Raw genomic sequence first — 11073 nt, forward strand, 5'->3', positions numbered from 1 at the left:
TCTAATGCAAACCAGAAAGATCGAAGAGACGAAGAAATATTGCATCTGTAAATAGGCAATATTACTCAATAACAATAACAAGTCGGCTTCTAACCGACTTGAAAATACTAGTTAAAAAATCCTTTGAGAAGCCCCCTGTCGAACTAGTCGAAAAAAGAATGCCCACACGTCAAACTCAGTCAAGCATTTAAACAGCGGAGGAACAAAAGGGACGACAAATTATCTGGGCCTCACCTGTTTACATTTTATTACGCATTACCGTGACTATTGACAATTCGCCTCTTCGGTCACTCTGTAACTCTTCACTGTAAATCCCATAAGCAAACATCAGTGAAGAGAAGAGATAAGACAAAGTCCACTAGATTTCATGCATAGACTGTCAGATGTTTATGGGATATTAGCATGAGTAAAGAGTTGCAGAGTGGCCGTCAACGTCAATGCTTACTTTCATAAGGGCCAATGCTGCAAACGTAAACAATGACTTTTTGCGTGATTTTCTCGAAAATGAAAACTCACTCAAGAAAACCAACACCATGATTGTGTACAGAAAGAGTCCTCCTATCCGATAAAATTAGTGGATAGATAGTACTTGGATTGACTTTGACGTACGAGACATTTACGAAAGAGACCAATATTTATGTTTACGACATTGGTCCTTATGAATGCTCAGTGTCGATATCTCGAAAATTTTATTTTGGCAGATCGATGTCCAACTATACCAGTTATACCACTGAGGCAAAACAAAAAAGGGGCCAGCTTTGAGTCAGCTTTTTGCATGAACTTCCACATATGTTATGTGTTTAAGTGCTATTTTGTTTACAATTTTGTCTTTGTTGTATTAATTTTAGTATGTCTTGAGAACAAATCAAAATACTACTACTTGCTGACGCTACGCAAGGAATTCAAGTATTGCTTTAATTTGGTTTTTGTCATTGTAAAGTCAATGCTATCGCAGTGCTTCTCGTATGTGTCCTTCATGTATTTCAAGGGTCCAAATTTGGCATAATTCGAACGATGGCGGTTTATAAATTTACGAATGCCAATAGTTCTATTGAATCAATACGATGTGATACGATATCGTTTACGAATGAAATCATAGCAAATTCACGTCGCTTTTTTAATGTTATAATATGTATCAGCATACATCGAGCTGTGTAAGATGGCAGAGGAAATACAGTCCAACCTAACTTGCAGAGTGCATACAATAGAAACTGATTTTGAACGGACTCTATTCTTTCTTCGTGTGTGATTGAAAAAGGAGACCAAACTAAAGGGTTATACGGTCAAAATTTGGTCAATATCAACTTGACGTATTTCTTTCAATTTTGCATTTAAAAAACCTGAACACCCCTCATTTTGAAGGTGTGTGTGTGTAGAATGTTGCTCCTATTTTGATTTTGGAATTCACTCTTCAGTTGTCAAAATGCCGTCCAAGCAAGAAGAGCAGCGTATCAAAATTTTGCTCGCGCATCGCGAAAATCCGAGCTACTCGCACGCAAAGTTGGCAAAATCGCTAAAAGTTGCCAAATCAACCGTTACAAATGTAATTAAAGTGTTTGGGGAACGTTTGTCGACAGCCAGGAAGTCTGGATCGGGGGGAAATCGAAAACCGAAAGCCGCTGAGACGACAAAGAGCGTTGCCGGTAGTTTCAAGCGAAACCCTAACCTCTCTCTCCGAGATGCCGCAAATAAGCTGGGTGTATCGTCTACAACCGTGCATCGAGCCAAAAAACGAGCCGGACTATCGACTTACAAGAAGGTAGTGACTCCAAATCGCGATGATAAACAAAATACGACGGCCAAAGCGCGATCCCGGAGGCTGTACACGACGATGCTGACGAAGTTTGACTGCGTGGTAATGGACGACGAAACCTACGTCAAAGCCGACTACAAGCAGCTTCCGGGACAGGATTTTTATACGGCAAAAGGAAGGGGAAAGGTAGCAGATGTTTTCAAGCACATGAAACTGTCGCAAAGAAATATTTGGTTTGGCAAGCCATCTGTACCTGTGGCTTGAAAAGCAGCATTTTCATAGCTTCCGGGACTGTCAACCAAGAAATTTACGTGAAAGAGTGTTTGAATAAACGTCTGCTGCCTTTCCTGAAGAAACACGGTTGTTCCGTACTGTTTTGGCCGGATTTGGCATCTTGCCATTACGGTAAAAAGGCCATGGAGTGGTACGTCGCCAACATCGTGCAGGTGGTTCCCAAGGACAAGAACCCTCCCAACACGCCAGAGCTCCGCCCAATTGAGAAATACTGGGCTATTGTCAAGCGGAACCTAAAGAAGACCAAAGAAACTGCTAAGGGCGAGCAGCAGTTCAAGGCAAACTGGCTTTCTGCGGCGAAGAAGGTGGACAAGGTGGCTGTACAAAATCTGATGGCAGGGGTCAAGCGTAAGGCCCGGCAATTCGGATTTGGAAAAGCGGAAGCCTAACTGAATATTTTTCCTGAATTTTATACTAATTGAACTTGAAAAAGAAATTTAATTTGATTTTTTAAATAAACGATTTCACCGATTTACAAGCGTTTTCCCTTGACCAAATTTTGACCGTATCACCTTTTATGCTGCAATATTCTAATATCGATCTTACATAAGCAATGTACAATGTTTTTATTGTATAACTGTAGAAGAAAATTGTAGAAAAAACATTTTATGAAATCAGGCATGTTGTTAGCTCTGTTAATAATTGTGTTATAATAATCGTTGAAAGTAAGCTTTGAGTCTAAGATAATACCTAGATCCCTGACTATCACATGTATGGCATTTTTCGTTTCCTACTGAAGGTAGCTGAGTTACATTCTTTTACATTTAATTGTAGCAGGCTTTTGTGACACCAAGTATGGAATATCTGTAATTCCCAAGGGGTAAGTCACTCAGCACATTGTGCCGAAATTAGATTCATCATAGCTTGGGCACATCCATCAGCACATCTTCGGCACAATGTTTTAGGCATTGGATTGTTGTAAATAAAATGGGAGCACTGCTGGACAACTGCCATTGAAGTTGTTTACAACATTACGTGCTGTTTGACTCACTGAGGAACTCAGACTAGCAGTTCACTTATAGATCTAAATACGAAATGTAGTTTCTAGAGTGGGCTCAAGAGAAAGAGGCAGTTAATAAGACCCCCTTAATACCTTTAATTCAAATAATGCTGCAACTCTCACAAAACAAATTACAGAAGTCTATTCATCATCTTTTAAAGTCAGTCTCCAGCAATGTTCCAGCCGCTGATAGACCGTTGCTTTTCACATTACAAAAAGAACACAAAACACCAAAATTTCGCACACCCGCCACTTCCCGCGTCATCCTCAATCCGATTTATCCTTGCGATTTCAAACCAAAACATTCAAAGTGTCAGAAATACCGGGTTGCCAGGATGGATATTTCACAAACAATCGCAGCTTGCTCTAGGACCGGCAAGACCGGCACACCTGCGGCATACTTGCGGCACACTGATAAAAATATGACCCAAGACTGGTGGGCGGAGTGGCCTATTTCCTTGTTGAATGTGTTATTGTCTTCGGCATCTTTTATTTCAAAAAAAAGTCTAATGTCGTCAGCAAAGATTGAAACTTTCAATTTCTCAATAATGAAAGAGATGTCATTGATGAACAGAATAAATAAAAGGGGTCATAAATGAGAGCCTTGCGGAGCTCCCAAAGCGACATCAATGACATTTGGTGTCTTTCCTTTGTATTTTACTATCTGATGTCGGTTAGTTAAATGTGATTAAAGCCATTGAAGGAGTGCGGAATGAATTCCCAGGATTACACGTAGCAGCTTGGCATAACTACTCTTGAAGATGGCTGCTGGGACATCCGTTCCGCCATAAGTAGTACTGCTGCAGCGGCACTAGGTACTGCGATCCCGTACCGAAGAAACGACCGGTTTGACCGCGAATGCAAACTGTTAGAAGAGGAGAAGAATGCAGCACGGGCGAGATTGAAAATGAAGCGATTCTTCGAAGGAAGAATCGTCAGCAGGAAGACCAAGATCGCTGAGATGATTGAGAGGTGGAAGCAGTAGTATGACGAGCACCACCACGGTGATGTAGCAGAAAACGAAGGTGGCACGGCAACAGACCTTGGAGCACGCGCAGAAGACGACAGGCTACCGGCCCCTGATCTTCAAGATGTTGAGGAGGAGATCGGTCGGCTGAATAACAACAAAGTAACTGGTGTAGATCAACTACCAAGTGAGCTATTAAAATACGGTGGTGAAGTGCCTGCAATGCACTGGGTATTTTTTTTTTTTATTATATTTTGGAAACTTTCAGCCTGGGCTGGTTCGAGATTTGAGAGGAGGAGATATTGCCGGAGGAGTGGATTGAAAGTGTCGTATGCCCAATCTACAAAAAGCGTGACAAGTTGGATTGCTGCAACTACCGCGCGATCACACTGCTGAGCGCCGCCTACATGGTACTCTCCCAAATTCTATGCCGCCGCCTGTCACCATTTGCCAGAGAGTCCGTGGCGCAATACTAGGGGGATTCATGGGTGCCCGCGCTACCACGGACCAAATTTTCACGATTCGGCAGGTTCTGCAGAAATGCTACGTGCCCACACATCATTTGTTCATCGGTTTTAAATCTGCATACGACACAATCGATCGAGATCAGCTATGGCAGATCATGCACGAGTATGGATTTCCGGATAAACTGACCCGGTTGGTCAAGGCGATGATGGATCGAGTATTTGGGACACTCTCGAGTCCCTTTGAATCTCGAAGGAGGCTACGGCAAGGTGATGGACTTTCGTGTCTGCTATTCAACATGGTACTAGATGGTGTGATCAGAACAGCTGGGATAGACACGAGTGGCACGATCTTAAGGAAGTTTATCCAGCTTCTTGGCTTCACCGTTGAAATCGACATCATGGCACGGAACATTGAGACGATGGCGAAAACGTACATCAGACTGAAGGTTGAAGCTAGGTTGATTGGACTTGCCATCAACGCATTGAAGACAAAATACATGAGAGGAAGAGGGTCTAGGGAAGACAATTTTAGCCTCCCACCCCGATTTTAGATTGACGGTGACGAAATCGAGGTGGTCGACAAGTTCGTGTATTTGGGCTCACTGATGACCACTGAAAATGATACCAGCAGATAAATTCAAAGACGCATTATGGCAGGGAATCGTGAATCCGGAGGATGTTGACTATCTACAAACCGATGATTAGACCGGTCGTCCTCAACGGCCACGAGACCTGGACAATACTCGTGGGGGGCGTGTTATCGAACGGAAGGTGTTGCGTACATTCTACGGTGGAGTGCAGGTGAATGACGGAACGTGGAGGAGGCGAATGTACCACGAATTGCACCAGCTGCTGGGAGAACCATCCATCGTCCACATTGCAGAAAATTGGGCAACTACGGTGGGCTGGGCAAGTTGTAAGAATGCCAGACGACGACCCAGTGAAAATGGTTCTCGAAAGCGATCCAATAGCGAACAAGAAGAAGAGGCGTGCAACGGGTATGGTGGATCGACCAAGTAGTAGGTGACCTGCGGACCCTTGATCATCTCCTTTACCAAACTCCCCCGCCACCACTGGCAAAAGAGATGATCGCCGATTTGCTCACGTACCTTCGATGTGCGAAAACAGTTCTATCGATTGTTTCACACTCAAGTCGTCATCTGACGTTACAATTTCTGCAATATCCAAACTTATCGACTAGATGCTTACACTCAAAAAATTCCACACGTCATCATCATGTGTCTCACACTTAGTTTTGCGCTTATTGTGAAACACATCCATTTCATGTGTGAATATTATGCTATGAACCATGCCTGAACACTATGGATTTTAATTGTGACACACTTGGATTATATGTGCCTCATATGGTGATATCAATAGCTTTGCACATCAAAGTTCAATATTCTACTTTATCGACTTCTACTTTACCGACTCTAACAATGAATCGACAAACATATAAACAAAACTTCCAGAGGTCAGAGCTTTCTCGCATATCTTTTTAATGGGTCTGATTTGGGATTCGGTCATGGACTGTTGGGGTGTGCTGCTGCCGGAGTCTTCGTTCGATCTCACTGTGCCACGGTTGTTCTCATATATGAGGCGGGTTGATAGGATAAAGTCACAACTCTTGTTTTCGATGTTTACGTTTCTGAGCAAGCAATTCACATCGTATTGAAATGCAAAACACTTTAAATTCATCTGTTTTGAACAGTAGCGTGATTCAATGTGCAATACACTTGAATAGATAGTGAAAGATTTTCAACATTTCAAAGTTTGAAACACTAGAAATTATCGTGTATAACACATTGAACCAAGGTGAAATACACTTAAAGTAAATGTTATTGTGCATTTAAAATATCAAGTGCCTAAACACTTCGATCAAACGTGTGAAATTTTTTGAGTGTACACCCAACCGGGGGATGTAAGAATTTTGTGGGATTCATCATCAGAGGATGTTAGTGGAGACCGCATGAACCTAGGATGCGATAAACCTAGCTGCGGTCCAATGCAAGAAAATTGGAGACCAAAAAATGTAGAGTGTATTAGTGAGGTAAATTAGTTATGTCGAAAAAAATAGGAAACAGATTGCCGACTGGACTCGAACCACGAACGTTGCGATTATCAGACCTGTGATTTCTTCACTGCTCTCTCCATGGTTCTGAATAAGGATAGCCTAAAAGCAAACATGAAGCGCTCATTTTCTCGCATACTCGACTTCGTATGCTTTTTCTGCTGGAGAGATTCGAGGCAAGTGTGTGCGTCGTTCGACAATGTTCTACAATGTGCGTCGTTCTACAAGCTTACTGGTATAGTCGAAAGCGTAGATAGAACACGAAATAAAAAAGAAAAGAAAAACCATTACATCGCCTGCAAGGTCAAGTTCTAACATTCATTGCTATGTTCATGAACAGAGGATGATAGGAAACGGAACTAACATTCATAGTAATAGATTTTTGGTTTGCGTGTACATCAAATGGCGCTAGGGGTGTCGAGTCAACGTTCAGCTTCATTTTTACTTTATTTATGTATTTATTTATTTATTTATTCATCTGACTTTTTGTCGTTTTAATGAATGTTATGGGGAAAAGCCAATTTGAATGGCGTAAAAACTTCATATATTTTCACAATACAGTACAAACATTACAAAACAAGCACATCCGTGAACATAACATAAAGTAAACATGGCTTCAAATATCAACTGTAGTCAAAAACATAAAAAAATTATAATTCTATCAGCTCCATTGGACATCCATCATCCGAAGCAATCCTCGTCGGCAGTGGTGAATCGAGAAAAAAAAAGGTAGCATAATCGTTACAATTGAGGAGCAATGGAATATTACTCACCGTTCGCAATAACGAATCTCACTCGATCCATTAATGCAATTCAGTCAGTCTACGCTTAAATGTTGCCACAGTAGAGTTGAAGTCGAAGAGGATGTAGACTTCGTTGAACCTAGTCGACATAAAGCGAACAGAATCATGAAGGCCGTACAAGGAGTTGAGGGGCTCAAGCAGCAAAAAGTTCCGTTGGCGAAGTAATCGTTCAGGAACGTAAAGGTTAAGTTGACCTAGTAACTCCGGTGCGTCAGTCTCTCCTGTGAGAAGTTTAGCTACAAACACCGCTTGAGCATCATTCCGTCTCTGCTTAAGCGTCTGCAGTCCCAATAATCTGCATCGATCTCCATATTGTGGTAGGTTTAACGGATCTCGCCACGGAAGGCGTCGTAGGGCATATCTCACAAATTTTCTCTGAATTGCTTCGATCCTACCAGTCCAGGTTGACTGGTACGGGCACCATTCTACAGAGTTGGATTCCAGAATCGTACAGTACAGAGACCGGAGGCAGAGAGTATCGGTAAATTCGCAGGATATTTTGAACATAAATCCCAGCTGTCGGTTGGCTCTACAGATAATATCGTTGTAGTGCGATCGGAAGGTCAGCGCTGAATCCAGGAAGACACCAAGATCACGAACTTGAAGACAACTCTCAAGGGACTGACCATTAATTGAATAATCATAAGTAATCGGGTTGAGCTTGCGATGAAACGATATAACGTTACATTTGTGGATGCTCAACATTAGCATGTTCCGGGTGCACCAATCAGCAAAACTATTCAGCAGCAATTGTAGAGCATAGCAGTTCTCGATACCTTTAATGATCATATATATATATTTTGACGTCATCAGCGTAAAACACACGGCAGCCAGATGGTGATGAAGAGTGAGAATAACAAAGGACCCAGGTTGCTACCCTGTGGCACGCCAGAAAAGTTTTAAAATTGTTCCGAAGATTCAAATCCGAAATTAACGGTGAGGCTACGATCCGTAAGGTATGATCCAAACCAGCAAACAAGATCCGCAGAGACACCAATTCTTCCTAGACGTTTCAATAATATTCCGTGGTCAACTCTATCGAAAGCTAATTTCAAATCAGTGTATGCGGTGTCGATCTGAGCACCAGCATCAATGTTGCGTATGCAAAACGAAGTAAACTGGACGAGATTGGTAGATGTTGATCTTTTGGGGCAGAAACCGTGCTGATCCGTAGAAATATAATTCTTGCAGGAGTCGAAAAGTACATAATTTATTATGATTTCGAAAACCTTCGAACAAGCACACAACGAAGTTATTCCTCTGTAATTCTCGATGTTCTGTCGATCCCCCTTTTTAAACATGGGGAACATGACCGATGCTTTCCAGCTTGTGGGAAAACTACGCTTCCATAATGATATGTTGAAAAGTGTCGTAAGAGGGAAACTCAACTTTTTCAGGATGCATGACGGTATGCCATCTGGACTGGACACAGAGTATTTCAATTTGTTTATTGCGGAGTCCACCTGATTCGACGTGATTGCAAAGCTTCTCAGAGAACAGACCCCACTAGGTGTATCTCTACAAGCTTCTGTGATTTGACGTGCAGACGACGTAGAATCATTAAATGCCCTCCTAAAGTGAAAGGCAAACAAATTGCACTTTTCCAAAGCGGAGGTGGCGACTTCATCGCCCAGAAACATCTCAACGGGTAACCCATTCTCCTTCCGTTTAGAGTCGACAAATTTCCAAAAATGTCGTGGATGTCTGCGTAGATTTTCCTGAGTTCGTTTGCAGTAGCGTTTGTACAGATAACGGTTATTCGTGCGATAATTGTTATCTTAGACGTTTGAGTCGTCGTAAATGTATATTTCCCCAAGGTGGGGTCGAAGATGGCCTACGCAGTGGAACAAAATCAACCAACTAACTCTTCAAAACACTGGTGAAGTACTCTACAGCAATGTCAATATCTTCAGCGGATTCAAGGATGTGCCAGTCAGTTTGGCGAAGCGCTTCAAGTAATCCTCCAAAATCAGCGCGGTGAAAGTCAAGTCCAGGTTCGTCCGGGAAACTCTCAAATTCAGTAGGCTGTGCGAGACTAACAGTTACTTCAAAAGCGGGATGATCGGCATCAAGAAAAGAGAGTGGTTCTACAGCTGCTTTAATCTGGCATCGAGAGAGCGTTGCTTCATTCGCCAAAGCGAAATCCAACATTCGCATGTTCTGATTAGTAATATAGTTAACTTGATACAGACCATGCAGATTGAAGCCATCGAGTAACGAGACGCAAGCAACAGAGATGTGAGACAGAGCGTATTAGAACGAATAATTATCATTTAATTAATGATTTTTACAACACTTGCCACGACTCAAATTGTTTTGCCAACGGCTGAAAGTCTCCTTAATAAAGATATAAAAAAAAAATTGTTTTGTTCCTCGGGCAGAACTACAGGTTATGTCTGTTTCTGTGTTATTGTGCATGATTAACTTCAAGTATTATAACTAGTGATAATTAAGAGCTTTTAAATCCAATGCTTAATTTTATTAATACGACAACATCCCTGAAAGAGTTCACTACTATGCTACACGGCCGTTGGATGTCACTCGTATTTGAGTAAAATTTTCCAGGAATACTCATATAATGCCAAAGTAAATGTGTAAAATCGAGGAAAACTGTACTCAGCTTAGCAAATTGGAGTGAACGTGAGTCAAATTTGAGTGAGATTCAACGGCCGTGTAACAATCACATAACTAAATTTCACAAACTATCCGAAAACTTCTTCCCATTTTGGAACCATTTCTGCAAGCTTTCCATTCCTTAACAAGTTGACATCACAGATTTATGGCAGCATCAAAAATCATAAAATCCCAGCACACCCAAAACGTCCTCCCGTCGGTCTTCGGCGAAATGTTCCCCAGAAGGGCATAATCCATCAAGAGCGATTGTCATCGGAGGACTTACATTCGCTTCCTTTCGCCACAGTAGTGGCAAACCAAGGTCCTCACTATGTAGTGCAGTGCGAGCGGGCACCAACGCAGAGCGGACGAAATCCGTCTTTATGTCCATCATCACTTTCACTCCCAGTCAGACGGGCATCCCATGGCCATACTACGTACTAGGTACCGTTGGCCCATCTCAACCGTCAGTCAGTCTTGATACTAGCCAGAAGTGCGATGTGACAACGGCCAACGATGACAAACGGCGCGTCGTTCTCTCTCTCTCTCTCTCTCTTCTATCGAATTCCATGTAATGATACCAATCATAAATTTTTTATCATTCCATTTTTTGCCTTCCGCTATGAATATTGTCCTTGTGCATTTCATTCGAGAGGACTAATGCTGGTCTCTGAATCAGAAGGGATGCTGCAGATATCCGTTGATAAAACAAAAAAAAAAATGAAATACGAACAGAACGTGCGCAAAAGTGCTTCTGGCAAATGACACTCTTCTGTCGGTTTGCTTCATACCAGAACAAACACTTTTATAATTGATGCTCAAATTATGGAATCATGTTGGAATGCTGTTCTGATGATAATTTGATCAGAGGACAGTTGCTTGCGGTTTATTGGGGAAAATTTAAGACCACTGCGGAGGAAATTTAAGCAGATGCATGTCAACATTCCTGGTTTTTGGGAATTAGAACATGATGATCCTTTATTTGGATATTTTTATTTTTTGCCTGACTGGTGAAGGCGAAGGATCAAAAGAATGAGTATCTTACTGGGTGTGGCGATAGGTAAGGAATGTATATTGATCTCAAAGTTGTTAAAAATTCCATGCT

This window comes from Ochlerotatus camptorhynchus, unplaced genomic scaffold, assembly GCF_037179485.1.
Source record: "Ochlerotatus camptorhynchus isolate MF236.1 unplaced genomic scaffold, CSIRO-AGI_Acam_v1.1 ptg000383l, whole genome shotgun sequence".
Taxonomy (NCBI): domain Eukaryota; kingdom Metazoa; phylum Arthropoda; class Insecta; order Diptera; family Culicidae; genus Ochlerotatus; species Ochlerotatus camptorhynchus.